Source organism: Rhinatrema bivittatum, unplaced genomic scaffold, assembly GCF_901001135.1.
Source record: "Rhinatrema bivittatum unplaced genomic scaffold, aRhiBiv1.1, whole genome shotgun sequence".
Classification (NCBI taxonomy): domain Eukaryota; kingdom Metazoa; phylum Chordata; class Amphibia; order Gymnophiona; family Rhinatrematidae; genus Rhinatrema; species Rhinatrema bivittatum.
In genome coordinates, this window is record NW_021820352.1 from 4,530 (window position 1) to 23,777 (window position 19,248).

The following is a 19,248-nucleotide window of genomic DNA, read 5'->3' on the forward strand; positions in this document are numbered from 1 at the left end:
TCTGCCTAGCGTGCCAACATTTTGGGGGCGGCCGAATTCCACCCGTGCGAGGCCCATAGGAGTTGCTATGCCAGAGCCCGTACTGTCACAGAAGAGAGCAGTGTGACAGAGGAAGGGCTGGGCAGGAGCTGCCACCAATAGGTAAGCTGCAGCTTTCCCAGGAGCCGTGCCAGATACAACCACAGTTCCCCAGCCCTCACTGCAGCTTTCCCAGGAGCCGTGCCAGATACAACCACAATTCCCTGTCTTTCACTGCAGCTTTCCCAGGAGCCGTGCCAGATACAACCACAGTTCCCCAGCCCTCACTGCAGCTTTCCCAGGAGCCTTGCCAGATACAACCACAATTCCCTGTCTTTCACTGCAGCTTTCCCAGGAGCTGTGCCAGATACAACCACAGTTCCCCAGCCCTCACTGCAGCTTTCCCAGGAGCCTTGCCAGATACAACCACAATTCCCTGTCTTTCACTGCAGCTTTCCCAGGAGCTGTGCCAGATACAACCACAGTTCCCCAGCCCTCACTGCAGCTTTCCCAGGAGCCTTGCCAGATACAACCACAATTCCCTGTCTTTCACTGCAGCTTTCCCAGGAGCTGTGCCAGATACAACCACAGCTCCCCAGCCCTCACTGCAGCTTTCCCAGGAGCCGAGCCAGATACAACCACAATTCCCTGCTCTCACTGCAGCTTTCCCAGGAGCTGTGCCAGATACAACCAAGTTCCCCAGCTCTCACTGCAGCTTTCCCAGGAGCCGTGCCAGATACAACCAAGTTCCCCAGCTCTCACTGCAGCTTTCCCAGGAGCCGTGCCAGATACAACCACAGTTCCCCAGCCTCACTGCAGCTTTCCCAGGAGCCGAGCCAGATACAACCACAGTTCCCCAGCCCTCACTGCAGCTTTCCCAGGAGCCGTGCCAGATACAACCAAGTTCCCCAGCTCTCACTGCAGCTTTCCCAGGAGCCGTGCCAGATACAACCACAGTTCCCCAGCCCTCACTGCAGCTTTCCCAGGAGCCGTGCCAGATACAACCAAAGTTCCCCAGCCCTCACTGCAGCTTTCCCAGGAGCCTTGCCAGATACAACCACAATTCCCTGTCTTTCACTGCAGCTTTCCCAGGAGCCGTGCCAGATACAACCACAGTTCCCCAGCCCTCACTGCAGCTTTCCCAGGAGCCTTGCCAGATACAACCACAATTCCCTGTCTTTCACTGCAGCTTTCCCAGGAGCCGTGCCAGATACAACCACAGTTCCCCAGCCCTCACTGCAGCTTTCCCAGGAGCCTTGCCAGATACAACCACAATTCCCTGTCTTCACTGCAGCTTTCCCAGGAGCCGTGCCAGATACAACCACAGTTCCCCAGCCCTCACTGCAGCTTTCCCAGGAGCCTTGCCAGATACAACCACAGTTCCCCAGCCCTCACTGCAGCTTTCCCAGGAGCTGTGCCAGATACAACCAAGTTCCCCAGCTCACTGCAGCTTTCCCAGGAGCCGTGCCAGATACAACCACAATTCCCCAGCCCTCACTGCAGCTTTCCCAGGAGCCTTGCCAGATACAACCACAGTTCCCCAGCCCTCACTGCAGCTTTCCCAGGAGCCGTGCCAGATACAACCACAGTTCCCCAGCTCTCACTGCAGCTTTCCCAGGAGCCGTGCCAGATACAACCACAGTTCCCCAGCCCTCACTGCAGCTTTCCCAGGAGCCGAGCCAGATACAACCACAGTTCCCCAGCCCTCACTGCAGCTTTCCCAGGAGCTGTGCCAGATACAACCACAGCTCCCCAGCCTTCACTGCAGCTTTCCCAGGAGCCCCATACAACCACAGCTCCCCCTTCCACTTTCCCAGGAGCCGTGCCAGATACAACCACAGCCCCAGCCTTCACTGCAGCTTTCCCAGGAGCCGTGCCAGATACAACCACAGCTCCCTAGCCTTCACTGCAGCTTTCCCAGGAGCCTTGCCAGATACAACCACAGCTCCCCAGCCCCCACTGCAGCTTTCCCAGGAGCCGAGCCAGATACAACCACAGTTCCCTGTCTTTCACTGCAGCTTTCCCAGGAGCTGTGCCAGATACAACCACAGTTCCCCTTCTTTCACTAGAGCTTTCCCAGGAGCCTTGCCAGATACAACCACAGCTCCCCAGCCCTCACTGCAGCTTTCCCAGGAGCTGAGCCAGATACAACCACAGTTCCCTGTCTTTCACTGCAGCTTTCTCAGGAGCTGAACAAAGGTACAACTGCAATGCTTTAGCCTCTAGTGCAGTTTCCCTTAGAGCTAAGCCAGATGCAGCCATAGTAGCCCAGCCCTCACTGCAGCCTCCCTGGAGCCAAGCCACCAAGAATATTTGTGATCACAGAGACAACAATAATCCCATTGCACCATGATTAAACAAAAAAGTTTCTGGTGGTTCCCTCTTCACCGCCTTTGATTGGCCACTGTTATACCAACGCTATGAGGTCAGTAGTCAGGGGCAGGAAACTCTGGGGAGCTTCTCTCTGCCAGTAAACTTTAATAAGACCCAGAGGTGCACGGAATGGAAAACTCACTGCGGATTGCATGGACCTGTGTTATAAATATTTAGCCTGCTGAAATATTTATTGACATATTATTTACATGAAACGAACTCCGGTTTCTCATTCTTTCCACTCTGAAGAACTTGAGATGCCTGTCAAAGATCACCTACCTCTCACTCTAACGTCAACCTACCCCTTTCATGCATCCATTACAATGGGGCTCACTCCCACACCTCTCCTGGCAGAAATGAATCCCTTCTACCTCACCCAAACATGAACTGGAGATGTTTCCCTAGTATAACCCTCTGTTGCTCTGTTACATAACTCTGGGTTACATTCCAGTATATTATGCGCCTCGGTTTCAATATTACGTGGACTCCCAGGGGAGGTGGCAGAATTCAAGAAAGCCTGGGAGGAGCACAGAGGATCCCTAGTTGTGAAGATGGAAGGAAGGGGAAAACCAGAAGATCAGCAGGGGTCTCTGGTGTTGCAGCAGGAGTGGGCATGGGGCGGGGAGGAGCGGCTGGCCCTGATGGTTCTTGTCTGCCGCATTTGCCATGACAGTGGCTAGGAATAGGGCTGGGATTGCGGCATTGCAAACAAACCCTCCCATTTCTCCCTGGAGAGCAGAGGCAAGGGAAGAGGTGAGAGAGGCTAAACAAAGGGACAGAGGAAGGGACAGAGAAGGGTGGCTGATTTTTTTACTGGCAAACCGCAGCTCCCCTGAAAACAGTCAGATCAGTGCCATCGGATGGTGGTGACTGAGTACTGTCCATTAAGGCCACTGGGATCTAGGAGGACAGATGTTCAGGCAACAGCCTCACCAGATTTGGCAGCTGCTTAGATTATTCCAGAGCTGAGTGTTGGGTTCAGGGTGCTGTGGCAGCCAAAACAGCAAACAATGTTAAGAATTATTAGGAAGGGAATGGCAAATAAAATGGTGGATGTCATAATGCCTCTGTATCGCTCCATGGTGAGACCGCACCTTGAATACTGTGTGCAATTCTGGTAGCCGCATCTTAAAAAAGATATAGTTGCACTGGGGAAGATAGAGAGAAGGGTGACCAAAATGATAAAGGGCATGGAATGGCTCCCCTATGAGGAAAAGCTAAAGAGGTTAGGGGCTGTTCAGCTTGGAGAAGAGACGACTGAGGGGGGGATATGATAGAGGTCTATAAAATCATGAGAGGACTAGAATGGGTAAATGTGAATCGGTTATTTACTTTTTCAGATAATAGAAGGACTAGGGGGCATTCCATGAAGTTAGCAAGTAGCACATTTTAAACAAATCAGAGAAAACTCTTTTCACTCAATGCACAATTAAGCTCTGGAATTTGTTGCCAGAGGATGTGGTTAGTGCAGTTAGTGTAGCTGGGTTTCAAACAGGTTTGGATAAGTTCTTGGAGGAGAAGTACATTAACTGCTATTAATCAAGTTGACTTAGGGAATAGCCACTGCTATTACTGGCATCAGTAGCATGGGATCTACTTAATGTTTGGATACTTGCCAGGTACTTGTAGCCTGAATTGGCCACTGTTAGAAACAGGATGCTGGGCTTGATGGACCCTTGGCTGACCCAGCATGGAAACTTCTTATGTTCTTATCTTAAATGGTCATCTACTTGGACTTTGCAGTTGTTTGACAGTTACTCCCTATATTCCTGTTTTTATATTACGTACCTGTGTATTACATACCTGAGCGAGAAAGGGAGGGGGATATTTATTAAATGCCTGTGTATTATGCACTTCAGTTTCCACATTTCACACCTCTGTATTATATAACTGTATTCCATACCTCTACTGTATATTTCATCTCTATGTATTGCATGCCTCAGTCTACATCAACACCTTTTCTATTGCATCCCTGCATAATAACTCTATGTATTACATACCTCTACTGTATTTCATCTCTATGTATTGCATGCCTCAGCTTCTACATCACATACCTTTTCTATTGCATCCCTGCATAATAACTCTATGTATTACATACCTCTACTGTATATTTCATCTCTATGCATTATATGCCTCAGCTTCTATATCACACACCTTTTCTATTGCATCCCTGCATATTTTATGCCTCTTTTTATATATCTCATGCCTCTGTAATCTGAAGCAGGCACTGACTGCCTCTGAATCTCATTCTAACTCTTATCTCCTCGCACACTCCCTTTGCATTTGGAGTATGCAAAGCTTGCGCACCACAGATATGGTTCATGGAAGTTTCTGTCTGCGCTGCAGGAAACTATCCTGAGAAAATCCAAGACAAGACAAGATGGGCTGGAGACAGCAGAAATGTCAGTTCCTGGCCCCATGGCATGAACTATTGCTCAGCAGGCAGTCACTAGGTCCAGCTGATAACACCCCCAGTCTATCCTCAAGCATGAGACAAGTGACTCCCCACCATCCTAGCTCCAGAAGAAAGGTGCATGAGAGTTTCCCATCGCAGATGGGTCACATGCCTCTGCCAACCCTCCACCACCGTCTCCCTGGCCATGCTCCCCTCTCTACCCCGCCTCAGCAAAAGGACCGATGCCAAGCCTCCAGGAACATTAACTGCTCAGTGGTTTTCCTGCTGGGAGGCACCGCTGGCACATAGATACTGGCTCTCAGGGCATACCAAGGCTCTCTCCAACCCAGTGCAGAGCTGCTGAAAACGTTATCCCTTCACCCACACCCTGCCAGGGTCCGTGCATGGTATTAGTCAATGCCCGAGGAAAGCCTTCAGCCTCCTCCTAATTAGCTTTCAGAACCTTAGGCTCTCCCTGAGATTTTAATAATTAAACTCAGTCGTGATCACCCCTCCAAGAATTATCCTGACAAAAAGAGAATTGGAGGTCAAACTCTTAAATATCGAACGTGATAGCTAAATACACACACATAATATAAAGCGAGTTCAGACGTCACGTCATAGTGACTGATGAATGCATTATCTGTGATATTTTGGGGCTAGACTGCAAATAACATCAGGAAATACGGTAAAAGAAACGCATGCCACATTGGCTAAAGGTTTCCTCTTACTATTCACCATACATCAGAAAATGTCAAATTCCAGTGTCTCCTCAGTAACAGCAACACAAACGCCCTCCATTACCAGGCACTTTGTGAAGTAATGCAAACCCCATGCAAACAAGAGGCCCCCTGAACCTGTATAAAGCAAACCGGCCTTGCCAAAGCAGCAGTATTGTTTCCCTATGGCTGCAGCTGCTCTTTGCATCCTGCAAGAAACTGCCTCGCTAGGCAGCTGCCTGCTTTGCCTAATGGTTAAACAGGACCTGCCCCTAGCTCTTCAATGTGAGAGTCAGGAATCACAACTCCTTCCCCCCCAACAAGCATGTACGCACACACCACCTTACCCACCTCCACCCACCCACACACACACACACACACACACACACCCTTACCCACCTCCACCACCCACACACACACCACACCACACACAACACACGCACACACCCCCCACACACCACGCACACACACACACCCTTACCCACCTCCACCCACCACCCCACACACACACACACACACCCCACGCACACCACACCCACACACGCACACATGCACACATACACACACCACACCCACACACCACACTCACACCCACACACCACCACCCCCACCACGCCACACCACACCCACACACAACGCACCCACCCACCACACACACACCACACACACACACACGCCTCACACACACACGCACGCACGCACACCCACCCACCACCACCACACACCACACCACATATACGCACACATGCACACCCACCCATGCACACACGCACACACCCACCCACGCACACACGTGCGACACACACACCCCCCCACACACACACACACACCACACACACCCACGCATACATGCACACCCACCCATGCACACACACTCACACACACACCCACACACACACACCATACATATACATACACACACACGCACACACACACACACACGCACGCACATACACACACCTCGTTTTGCTTTGACTCCCTGCCCCCCTCTGAGTCACTGTCACCTTCTCCCCCACCCTACCACCCATCATTACCTTCCCCCTGGTCCCCTGCTCCCCCCCTTTTCCTCTGAACCCCTCTTGCCCCCTTTCTGCCCCCAGTTTCCCCATCCCCTGAAGGGTCATTACTTTCCCAAACTACTTGACCCTTGCGTGGCTTTTCCATTTAAAGAAGGAATAGAGGGAAGGGCAGAGAGAGGGGCTCTGAACAGCTGGACAGCAGCTCCAACTTACCCCACTCCCTGAAAGCTTTCTAATGCAGGGGAGAGGGGGGGGGGCAGATCTGACTACAAACCTCCCCCCTGCCCGGGTCCCTCACATCAGAAGGGGGCCTGAGCCCTGGCAGCATCAGACCCACCTCCCACCTCCTCTCCCAGACGGCACTCAGGAGAGGACACGGGAGGCAGCTGCGACACAGCACGGGAGCAGGGAGACTCTGCCCTCTCCCATACCCTCTGAGACTATGGTGGGGTCCGAAGACCACCAGCCCTCCCGCAAGGGTCTGGGTGAGGAGTATTCACCTTTCTGTGCTTTGTACTTTTAATGGATTTTATAACTGAATCTGAGGGGAGGAAGGGGGGAGTGGAGGCAGATTTCAAGTGTCTCGTGTCCATGACTCAGCTCCGGCGCAGCGCTGGGACCAGGGGGAGGGCTGCGAGTGATGGGGGGGGGGGGGGGAGTCAGGCTGCAAGGTGTCATTAGCGACGGAAGGCAGAGAGAGAAACGCTAATGAGACAAGGACCAAAATAAACCAGAGAGAGGAGAAGTGTGGCAGAGAAGCTGTAATCTCAGCAGGGAATTCAGGGCAGCTGAGACCCTGCGGGGAGGGCTGGGGAGGGAAGGCAGCTTTTGTACACAACCTGAGAGCCCTGGGCTGGGACTCCTCTCTGTGGGTGACCTGGAGTGAGTCACATTATCTCCCTGTTCCTAAGTGCTAATCCCCGGCTCTGTCACTGCCTCTCTGTGTGTGACCCTGGGGAGTCATTTTATCTCCCTGTGCTTCACTGCTAATCCCCGGCTCTGTCACTGCCTCTTTCTGTGTGACCTTGAGTGAGTCACGTTATCTCCCTGTTCCTAAGTGCTAATCCCCGGCTCTGTCACTGCCTCTCTGTGTGACCCTGGGGGAGTCATTGTATCTCCCTGTGCTTCACTGCTAATCCCCGGCTCTGTCACTGCCTCTTTCTGTGTGACCTTGAGTGAGTCACTTTATCTCTCTGTGGCTCAGCTCTGTCATTTCGCCTCTGTGTGTGACGTTGAGTGACTCACTTTATCTCCCTGTTCCTAAGTGCTAATCCCCAGCTCTGTCACGGCCTCTCTGTGTGTGACCCTGGGGGAGTCATTGTATCTCCCTGTGCTTCACTGCTAATCCCCGGCTCTGTCACTGCCTCTCTGTGTGTGACCTTGAGTGACTCACTTTACCTCCCTGTTCCTAAGTGCTAATCCCCAGCTCTGTCACTGCACTGCCTCTCTGTATGTGACCTTGTGGGGAGTCGCTTTATCTCTCTGTTCCTCAGTGCTAATCCCCGGCTCTGTCGCTGCCTCTCTGTGTGTGACCTTGAGTGACTCACTTTATCTCCCTGTTCCTAAGTGCTAATCCCCAGCTCTGTCACTGCCTCTCTGTGTATAATCATGGGTGAGTCACTTCATCTCTCTCTACCTCAGTGTTAATCCCTGGCTTTGTCACTGCCTCTTGTGTGTGACCTTGGGTGAGTCACTTTATCTCCTTGTGCCTCAGCTCTCATCCTGTGCTCTGTGAATTCATCTCCTTTTGTGACTTTGGAGGGGAAGCACTTTATCACTCTTTGCCTCAGTTCTAATCCCCTGCTTTGTCACCAATTCCATGTGTGATATTGGGGGAGTCACTTTATCTTCTTATACCTGAGCTCTTATCCTTGGCTCTAGCTTTTCGTGTGTGTGACCTTGGAAGAATCCCTGTGCCTATTAATCCCCAGCTTTGTCACTACCTCTCTCTGTGTGGCTCTGAAGGTGAGTCACTTTATCTTCTTGTGCCTCAGCTCTAATCCTTGGCTCTGTCACTGCATGACCCTGAGTGTGACCCTGGAGGTGAGTCGCTTTACCACCCTATGCCTCAGTGCTAATCCCCGGCTCTGTCACTGCATGACCCTGAGTGTGACCCTGGAGGTGAGTTGCTTTACCACCCTATGCCTCAGTGCTAATCCCCAGCTCTGTCACTGCATGACCCTGAGTGTGACCCTGGAGGAGAGTCGCTTTACCACCCTATGCCTCAGTGCTAATCCCCAGCTCTGTCACTGCATGACCCTGTGTGTGACCCTGCAGGTGAGTCATTGTATTTGCTTTTGCCTCCATGCTAATCCCCGGCTCGATCACTGCCTCTCTGCAGATGACCCTGGAGGTGAGTCGCTTTACCACCCTATGCCTCAGTGCTAATCCCCGGCTCTGTCACTGCATGACCCTGAGTGTGACCCTGGAGGTGAGTCGCTTTACCACCCTATGCCTCAGTGCTAATCCCCAGCTCTGTCACTGCATGACCCTGAGTGTGACCCTGGAGGAGAGTCGCTTTACCACCCTATGCCTCAGTGCTAATCCCCAGCTCTGTCACTGCATGACCCTGTGTGTGACCCTGCAGGTGAGTCATTGTATTTGCTTTTGCCTCCATGCTAATCCCCGGCTCGATCACTGCCTCTCTGCAGATGACCCTGGAGGTGAGTCGCTTTATCACCCTATGCCTCAGTGCTAATCCCCGGCTCTGTCACTGCATGACCCTGAGTGTGACCCTGGAGGTGAGTCGCTTTACCACCCTATGCCTCAGTGCTAATCCCCAGCTCTGTCACTGCATGACCCTGAGTGTGACCCTGGAGGAGAGTCGCTTTACCACCCTATGCCTCAGTGCTAATCCCCAGCTCTGTCACTGCATGACCCTGTGTGTGACCCTGCAGGTGAGTCATTGTATTTGCTTTTGCCTCCATGCTAATCCCCGGCTCGATCACTGCCTCTCTGCAGATGACACTGGAGGTGAGTCACTTTATCTCCCTGTGCCTCCAGGACCCAGTTGTAAACAAGACATTTGACTGGATATAGATGCTTTCCTGTCCCACAAATGAAATGATCTTTGGAGGAATGCTTCCTGAATTTTCACACCCCTAGCGAGCAGTGTCAGAAACAGTGATGGAGGTCAGGTCTCCTATTCTATGCTCTTAAACATTTCCGTTTACATTGATGAGAATTTATTAGTTGCCTAAGTGACGCACAAAATAAAACATGACAGGGTTTCTCCTGTGTTTGATATAATTGGACCTGGGGGAGAGTTTAAAATATATACATCACAAAATTGCTCCATAACAGCAAGACTACACTTCAAATGGAATTAGGTGCTGACCTGCACCCCCAATTGTGAGCAACTCTTATTTTGGAACAACAGCAATCGGATTTCAGACTCAGAATACCCATCTCCCCCTCCCCGGCCCCCAACATATAATTTTGTCCAATTGGGTTGGAGAAAAAAAAGATTTGTAAAATTAGGGAGACCCTTTCACCTCCTGGAAATTAATTAAAAAAAAACCCAAACTGTTTGGTTTATGACCCTTTCCTGTTAGATTTAGCAGGAAAAGTTTCAGCTTTCTGCTGGGTTGGAATTTCCAGTGCACAGTCTTTCTGGCATGTGGATGTGTGTACCTGGAATTCACCAGTGCACATGCACTCTCACACTGACACCAGTGCACACGAGTTCTCGCACTGACACCAGTGCACATGCACTCTCATGCAGACACCAGTGCACACACGCTCTCGCACTGATACCAGTGCACACGCGCTCTCGCACTGACACCAGTGCACACGCTCTCTTGCACACGATACCAGTGCACACGCACTCTCACACTGACACCAGTGCATATGCGCTCTTGCATGGACATCAATGCACACGCACTCTCACACCGATACCAATGCACACGCGCTCTTGCATGGACATCAGTGCACATGAACTCTCGCACCGATACCAGTGCAAACGCACTCTCATGCCGACACCAGTGCACACACGCTTTTGCACCGATACCAGTGCACACGCGCTCTTGCACTGACACCAGTGCACATGCACTCTTGCACCTATACCAGTGAACACGCACTTTCGCACTGACACCAGTGCACATGCACTCTCACACTTACACCAGTGCACACGAGCTCTCGCACTGACACCAGTGCACATGCACTCTCATGCAGACACCAGTGCACACACGCTCTTGCACTGATACCAGTGCACACGCGCTCTCGCACTGACACCAGTGCACACGCTCTCTTGCACCGATACCAGTGCACACGCACTCTCACACTGACACCAGTGCATACCCGCTCTTGCATGGACATCAATGCACACGCACTCTCAAACCGATACCAATAACATGCGCTCTTGCATTGACATCAGTGCACACGCACTCTCACACCGATACCAGTGCACACGTGCTCTTGCACTGACACCAGTGCACAGACACACTCGGAGAGAGGCACTTCAATGCCATCACTGGGAGAAAGTGAAGCAAGAAGGGGGCTGGGAAGTGTAGAGTTTGGAGGAGGAGAGGGTGGATAGAAAGAGAGAGACAGGGGAGCAGGGAGAGGTCGATAAGGAATGGGAGGTTTAGTGACCCCCTTTCTCACCCTTTTTGCAAGAACCAAATGTTAAATGTTAAATGAGCTGAGGACTGAGCTGAGGACTGTCCTTTCTTGACGGTTTGTCTAAGACTGGGAACTTGTACAACATGGAGGAGAGGGGAGAGGTTTAATATTTCCCCTCTCAGCCCCACTGGGTAAAAGCAGGAGAGAACTGCCTGTTAAAAAATAAAAAACAGTGAATGTAGGAGGGTGGGATTAGATCTCAGCTCTGCTATTGCCACTGGTCCAGATCCTAAGCGCTGGGCTGTGCTGCCAGGTCCTTACAGATCTGTAGAGACCAATCCAATCCCTGTGGGAGATCGGCTTCCAGGGCTGTACACAGCACTGGAGCCCACATGGCAGAGGTTGAATGATCCAGGAGAGAAAGGTGAGGAAAGGAGGCCCAGGCAAGCCCCCTTGGCTCTGGCGAGAGATCCCGAACCCCGGCCGTGTTAGGGCTGGGAGGACAAAGCTGCCCTTGTGTCAGCGCCGTGCCGGAGCCAGCAGCGACGGCCCAGCTGTGCCACTCTGGGCAGGCAGCAAGCCCACTGGCTGGCAAAAGCCCCCTTTGTTCACATAGGGGCAGGAGGCACAGAAGCCCACATTGTGGGCTTGCGGAAGTGACTCAGAACCGGCGACTCGGTGCCTGAACTCGCCTCGCCTCTCCAAGCTGTGTCTGGGGACAGTATGGTGGTGGTGGGGGGGGGGTATATGTGCAGCGTCAGCTCCGTGCCTCCGCCTCCGCAAGAAATGCAAACGCCTCCAGACTAAGCAGCCCTGACTGGTGTCCTCCACCCCCCCCCCCCCCCGCCCTCCATCTGTCTGCACACACAGGCCCAGCGTCCCTCTGTACCTGACAGCCCCCCCCCCCCCCCCCCAGGCACGGCTCGCAGCCCCTTTTCTGTGTTGAACGCGTTAAGTCTCCTGGCACCGACCCCCTCCGGGCACCTCCCGCCGCACCTGCTCCTCAAAAGGCAGGAAATGTGATGGGGAGGAGCGGAGGGGTTAAGATGGATGGGCCGAGGGGGCGAGGGGCAGGAGGACGGGGAGGGAAGGGGCTGGTTTGTCCTCTCTTTGCCACAGACCCGGGTGACTGCAGGCTGCCTCCTCCGCTCAGCTCCCAGCCTGACCCCATTTCAGTGAACGGTGGAAGGAAGGAGGGCTTTAGGGAATGGACAAAGAAATAGGGGAGGGGCAGGGGAAGGCAAGGAAGAGAAGATGGAGGGGCGAGGAAGAGGAAAGGGGAAGACAGATGTGGGAAAGGGGGAAGAAATGGAGGTGGGAGGAGGGAAGGAGAAAGGAGAGGCAGGAGGGAGAGGAGAAATGGCTAGAGAGAGGATGGAGAGAAGGGTGGAAGGATGTGATGGAGGGGAGAGAGCGAGGAGTGGGGGGATGAAACGTCTGTGTGTTGGGGATCTTACCCTCATTACCACAGATTTTGGGTGCCCTGGGCCAGACCCGGGCTCCTTTATCGGGATATTTGGACTCAGTCCACTTCCCTCCGAGTCGGAAAGGCTTCTTCCTCCTGCCTCTCAGTAGCCAGGGCCTGGGTTCATTTGCATGAAATCAAAGAGTAAAGAGGGCCAGAGGAGAGACCCCTCCCCCCTAGAGAAGAGAGCGGAGAGAGCCCTCCACCCGAAGGAGAGAGAGAGCCTCAGCTAATCTCCCCCACGCAGCGCTGCTGCTAGGCTGGCACGTCAGAGCCCTCCGTGCCGCTCTCTGCCATCTGCAGCAGACGCACACTCGCACTCACACTCACACACAGGCACAAGCATGCCCACACTCACACACACACAATCACAGACACACACAGGCACAAGCATTCACACACACACACACACACACACAAAATCACAGACACACACACACACAAGCATGCAGACACACACACACAATCACAAACACACGACAACACACACACACACACACACAATCACAGACACACAGACACACACACACACACACAATCACAGACACACACACACAATCACAGACAGCACACAGACACAAGCATGCAGACCACACACACACATCACAGACACACACAGGCACAAGCATTCACACAAAACACACACACACAATCACAGACACACACACACAATCACAAACAAACAGACAGACACACACACACACACACACAATCACAGACCACACCAACATCACAAACACACACACACAGGCACAAGCATGCACACACATAGACACATAGATCAGATGCCACAGTGGCTGATCCTAAATCTTATTCCTGCTACCGAACCGGGACCCTCCCCCCCCCCCCTCTCAGTGTCAGCCCCAGCCAGGAGAAGGTGCCGGGATGTGACCCGGCCCGGTTCTGATAATTAAAATCCAGGGGAAGAGATCTCGAAAGGAGCCGGGTGGGGATGCGAGTTTGCAGGGTGAGCTGCCCCCTGGCTCTGGCTTACCTTGGCTCAGCGCTTGCCTGGATGGAGGAGGAGATCCTGCTCCCGCTGCTGCTGCTCCTTGTCTCGCTCATTTCTGCTCCTGCAGCACAACATAAAGCAGCAGCGGCGGCGGTTCTGACTCCTCCTATCTGAGCACAGCCCACACTGGGCAGCCCATTCCTCATCACATGAGCCTCAGCTAATCTCCCCCACGCAGCGCTGCTAGGCTGGCACGTCAGAGCCCTCCGTGCCGCTCTCTGCCATCTGCAGCAGACGCACACTCGCACTCACACTCACACACCCAGGCACACACACACACACACAACACAGACACACACTAGCACTCGCACTCACACACATAACCAGGCACAAGCATGCACACACACAAACACGACTCACACACACAGGCACAACATGTATACATACAAACACAGATTCACACACACAGGCACAAGCATTCACACACACATAACCAGGCACAAACATGCACACACACAAACACAGACTCACACACACAGGCACAAGCATGCACACTTACACAGGCACAAATATGCACACAGACACACACACACAGGCACAAGCATGCACACACACATAACCAGGCACAAATATGCTCACACACATACACAGACACACACACAGGCACAAGCATGCACACTTACACAGGCACAAATATGCACACGGACTCACACCACAGGCACAAGCATTCACACACACATAACCAGGCACAAACATGCACACACACAACACAGACTCACACACACAGGCACAAGCATGCACACTTACACAGGCACAAATTGCACACGGACTCACACACCAGGCACAAGCATTCACACACACATAACCAGGCACAAACATGCACACACACAAACACAGACTCACACACACAGGCACAAGCATGCACACTTACACAGGCACAAATATGCACACGGACTCACACACACAGGCACAGCATTCACACACACATAACCAGGCACAAACATGCACACACACAAACACAGACTCACACACACAGGTACAAGCATGTACACCATAGATACACACACGCACACACAATCTTAAAGACGGACCGTGAAATATCTGTTTCTCAGATGAAATCCGCCACCTGCTGAAGTAAAAGGAATCCATGTGTTGGGTGAAATATTCAGACTGATTTTTCCAGTGATCGTAGGGGGCTGGGGGAGGGGGGGGGTCTGTACTCTCAGTGTTGCAGCCCAGGCACAGAAAGGGTCTGTGTGCATGGTGGCTAACAGCTGGGGTGCTAAATAAGCCCGGCAACCATTGGCCTGGAGTGCTCTGGGAGAGGCAGCCATGAGCTCACCCCCCTCCCCCTTCAGCACCTCTATATTTAGGAATTCAGCTGCTCAGTCTCTCCCCACCCCCGTGTCCCCATCCTCCCCACACACACGGGCGGCAGCAGCAGTGCAAGCTCCCCCTCACTCACACTTCCATGGCTCCCAGGGGGTAGGGTGGCTTTTCCTGGAGGATGGGGCGTGCCGTATACTTTTTATCATTAAGATGCTCAGTGCATGTTGGGAATGGGGATGGAGATGGGAGGGCAGGATTTTTTTTTGGTGCTGTCTCAGGCCTGAATTCCTGATGGCCTACCCTGCAGGTGAGCTTGCTTCCTGCTCTGATGGGTACAGACAGACAGACTCGGCTACAGACGAAGGACACCAAGTGAGAGAGACAGACAGAGACACGGGGCCAGAGAGACACCTGCAGGATAGGCACAGATATATGCTGACACACATACACCACACACACACACACGGACAGATATACAGGTCCTGAGAGACACATGCAGAGACGGACATAGAGATTCAGGTCCTGAGAGACATACAGGATGGACACAGGCACAGAGAGACAGACAGACAGGGACAAGTGGTCATACAGGGAAACAGAGCCACACAGGTCCAGTCCTAGCAGTTACCAACAGCATTGCAGAGAGGAGCGACTGCCTGGTGACCCTATGCCCAGCTCCCTGGTGGCCAGGATAGTCTCTGTCCAGCTCTCGGAGGCCTCGTTCTCTGTAGGCTTCATGGGAAGACCCTTCATTTCCAGGCTGTAGTGTAGAGGGGCACGGCAGACATGGATCCCTCCTTTAAATCCCAGGACAATCTGAGCGCTTTCCTTAACTATTTTACAGCACATGTCAGCCCCTGCTGATCTAGGGCAACTCATGGGACCTCCTTCAGCCTCCACCGGCAGATTATGACCCAGACAGCAGTAGCAAGACTGCACCGGATAACAAGTGGGGGCAACCTGCACAGAGCGGCAAGAGCGAGGGGGGTACGGCAGCATCGGGGCAATCCGAGAAGGCACTGGCAGAGCCTGCCATGGCACGTCCAGGGTGAAACCCCAAAGTGTATCGGCACGAGGAGGCCAGATGTTCTGGAAAATGGTTTCTCCCTGCTTTTGGTGGCTGCATGGATTGTTAGAAAGCTTCGAATCCTTCTGTACATTGCTTTGGCAACAAAACGTTATCTGCCTGTCTGTGACCTCGGACGAACCACTTCATCTTCTCTTGCCTAATTTCAAAACTGTGATAGCTGCGGTGGGGGGGTGGGGGCTCCATTTAAATATTTAGATGGCAGAAGGCTGTATGGGGGTGACCCACTTTTGGCATAAGACGGACACCTTCAGAGGACTCGCCCTGTGCCCGTTGGTGAGATATATCTGGGGTGATGGAGGGCACACAGGGACGTGGGAGGGGAGCTGGGAGTCTGGTCCCTGTTACTGGCACCAAGGATTGGGGACGGGGGAAGGGGGTGGCGGAGATGTTTCTGCTGACTCCTTCCCTGGAAGAGATATCAGCGAGATGTGATTTCCCAGGGTCTTTGTAACAGAAGCCTCCCAGAATTCGTTAACTCCCGCAAGGGACTCTCTCCCCTGCCGCTCATCCCTTCTATGCCATCATCATAGATTGTCCCTGCACAGAGGAATCCAAACATCAAGGCTCCCCCTTCAACCCTCAGCCCCTTCTCCACCGCCCCGCTGCTGTACTCCAGGCTTGACTTTATGAGTCCTCTGCATGAGTTGCTCTAACAAAGTCCCCCTCCCCTCCCAATGCCCCACCCAGTCCCCAGCCAGTGAGAACCGCTGACCTACATCTCTGCAGGCCCCCTGCTCACCATTAACCCCACCACCACCACCACCAAACCTAGGGACATCTGCACTGGAAAAGCACAAAAGATCCCTCCTTACACCTCCCTGTGGACATCTCCTCAGGTTTAAACACAAGAGCCCCACCACCGTCACCGCACGGCTCTAAGGACAAACTCTGCAGACCAATACAAGAGCCCACTCCCATGGACATCTGCATCGTAACATGGTAGATGGCAGCAGAAAAAGACCAAATGGCCCATGCAGTCCTGCTCAGTTGTTCCTGTGCACATCGCAAGGCCATATCCCAGCCCACAGCCACAGAGCAGGACTGCTTTTAGGCTATCGCTCCTTATCCTTATCTGAGACAAGCATTTGCATGCCACCCTCTGGGGGGAGCAGTTCCCACCCAGAGATTTCCACCTGTCTATACTGGCATGATACAGACCTTCTTCGCAGGCATAAAAACATGGATAGAGATTTAGTTGAAGGCATTCAGATAATTGCAATGCAAGGGGAGACACTATTTTAGGTGATTTCAAGCTGCTGGATGTTGTTTTAAAACATCCCAGCTGAGCTGTAACCTAGAAACAGGGAGATCCCGGATTATCTTCAGAGAGAACCATTTCCGCACTTGGTTGCTGGATGCACACGTGGGAGGCCCTGGTACTCGCCAATAGGGAGAGGGCCTCTGATGTTGCAGTGGGTGATCCCCTGGGATGCAGCAATCGTCGGAGGGAGCCCAGGCCAGGGTCCTATAGGATGAAAAGAGTGCATAACTGGACAGGATAAACTGGGGGAAGCTCAGTAGAAGAGCAGTGGGCAAAACTAAAAGGAGATATTGAACGAGCCACAAAGTGCTATAACCAAGAAGGAGGTCGGGGAAGCAAGGCTACAGTGGTTGGAAACCTCCGGGCCAGGGAGGGGGGGGCGGAGCTTAGCATCCTCAGACAGGGGCGGCCATATTTAATGGTGCACCCCTCAAATTCTAGCTCCCTTTCTCCCTCCCATCCCTTCACTTCCAGACCTGACCAGCACTGTCTTACAGAGAGAGAAGGCTGAAATGTTTTTTTCTTTTTTTTAATTGCTGAACTTACAGTATACAACAAAGTTTGACAGAAAAGAGATGGTGACCGGTGGACCCTCTTGACACCTGATTAACCCCCCCCCCTCCCAAAACACACACCAGAGAGAGAAAAGGGATCCTCAGAGGCAGCATCAATGTGAAGCTAAGTGTCCCCTCCTCTCCCAGATTTAATAACAAGACATAGGGGACAATATGTGGCAGATTTATTAATCACGGGAAGAATACAGAGGGGGCCTGAACATGCACAAAGCCACACCCGCTTCTCCCCATGCACACACATTCAGAGACAAACGCATACCCTGCGCCGGCCGCAGCGCACGGCTCAGCATGCGACTGGACGCGCCTCCATCCCCCCCCCCCCGATGCAAAGCGAGCGTCCAACCGAGGGCGTGGCGAATAGCGCTCAGCCCCAGTAAATCCAGGTTGATGAGGCTATGAGCTATTTCCCCCAATGCAAAAAAAAAAAAAAATGCCCACCCAATGCACACATTTTCACCCTAAAAAAATGAACGCCTAACCAGAGCAGCGCTGATTCTTGAGAGCCCAAAAGGTTTTCAGCAAAGCAGAAAACACTGCTTTTCTGTAGTTCCTCCGACATAATATCGTGGTGATATTAAGTCAGAGGAACCGAAAAAGGAGAACCCTAAAAAAACAAAAAAAAAAACCCCAGAAGTGTTGCCGGCGGTCAGGTAGGAAAAGGGATGCTCAATTAACAAGCGTCCATTTTCCTAACCCGCTGTCGGCCACCTCTCCTGGGCAACCCGATGCCGAGGAGACACTCGGGACGCCCAAAAACTTCCCTAGCGCCTCCTTACAGCAAGACCCCTCATTTAAATATTACATCGGGCGCCCCGGAGAGGTCGATTGGCGCACGTTAGGAGAGCGGACTCTCAATGATGACCGCTCCGTTTCACGCACGCCGATACTGCATCGGCCTGAGAGAGAGCAGCGCACCCACGTAGTCGCAGATGGACGCACATTCCCCCGAGAAAGATGCGACGTTTCCCCTAAAGGATGCTGAGCTTCTGGGACGCGGGAAGGCTGCAGCTGACTTTGTGTGCATCAAAGAGCGCCCGCAGCTCCTCCATGTACAGCTGGTGGTAGGTATCCACCCTCCTCGCAGGACGGCACGAGGACATGAGGAACGCGGATCGGCCGTCCCCACTGCAAGGAAAATTCAGAGAGTTATAAGCAGGCACATTCCACAAAAAAGTCATAAAAACCTCAGACGTCCAGGGAGATAAAGTGACTCCCACGAGGGGCCGATGGAATAAGACGTACGCTAAAACAGGGGCTCGTATTGAGAGCCTGTTTCCCTAATGCACGCCACAGCCAACCCCTCCCGGGCACCCGATGCGATATTAAAAAGGACGAGCTAGGGAAAACTGGCGGCCTTAGAGCTCAAATGCATGGGGTGACCAGGAGAAATGGGCGTGTGCCCCACAATCTGCATGCACCCATGCTAAGCCTGCTGCGGGCTTTTTAGTGCGAGCTTGTTTTTGGCACTAGAGCCCTTTTACATCCCAGGGCT